At 43.3% G+C, this 1,025-nt stretch overlaps 1 non-coding gene across 1 annotated transcript; it reads right to left on the bottom strand.

Moving 5' to 3' along the window:
• Positions 1–752: 752 nt before the first annotated feature.
• trnae-uuc lies at positions 753–824 on the bottom strand. Its single transcript has one exon. It is a non-coding gene; the product is annotated as a tRNA-Glu (tRNA).
• Between the last annotated feature and the right edge of the window lie 201 nt (positions 825–1,025).

Below are 1,025 nucleotides of genomic sequence, written 5' to 3' on the forward strand. Positions count from 1 at the left end.
ACATTTTATGGATCAAAACATTTGCAACTTCACACATGTGGTCGGATTTGTGGCATGCCACAGTGAATCACATTATCAAACAATAGCTCAAATAGTGCAAGAAGGGACTGCAGATGCTGGTTTACATTGAAGTTAGACACTAAATGCTGGAGAAACTCAGCAAGACAGGCAGCATCTCCGGATAGAATGATTGGGTGACGTTTAACGGTCGAGACACTTCTTCAGACTGAGTTACTACAGCATTTTGTGTCTATCTTCAATAGCTTAAATAATGATGAGCCAGAGGACTCATGTCGAATTAATTACCTGGAGAGACCATATGTATTTCCTGCTGCTATGTGGTGTTAGGCAAGAAACATTGTGTTAAATTGGCAAGAATTAAATCATTAAGACAACCATTATATTAAGATCAGGATTCTGATGAGAAAGGCCTTTGGTATGTATTCTGAGTTTAGTTTAGCTTAGAGATACAGCATGGAAACAGACCCTTCAGCCCACTGAGTTTGTGCCAACTAGCGATCCCCGCACTTTAACACAACATATTAATACATACAAATTTGCAATTATACCAAGCCTGTACGTTTTTGGAGTGTGGGAGGAAACCGGAGATCACGGAGAAAACCCACGCAGGTCACAGGGAGAACGTACAAACACCGTACAGACAAGTACCCATAGTCAGGATCGAACCCGGGTCTCTGGCGCTGTAAGGAAGCAACTCTACCGCTGCACCACTGTGCCACCCAAAGTTGCAATTCCCATACTGGGAGTCGAACCCGGGCCACCTGGGTGAAAACCGGGAATTCTAACCACTAGACCATATGGGAAATTGGTAAATGTTCATGTAATATCACTCAACCGCTAAGGGAAATGATGCATGTGACAGATCGATATTTTGGACACCTGGCATGAGACCAATTGAAGGAATCGTATAGATTCCCTTATTTGACATTGTCGCTGATGAACAGGAACAATGTGACGCCATACTGAAGGTCTGGCCTCACTGTATCCCTGTACACATGCAGTGT

The sequence above is a fragment of the Amblyraja radiata genome, chromosome 6, assembly GCF_010909765.2.
Source record: "Amblyraja radiata isolate CabotCenter1 chromosome 6, sAmbRad1.1.pri, whole genome shotgun sequence".
Classification (NCBI taxonomy): Eukaryota; Metazoa; Chordata; class Chondrichthyes; order Rajiformes; family Rajidae; genus Amblyraja; species Amblyraja radiata.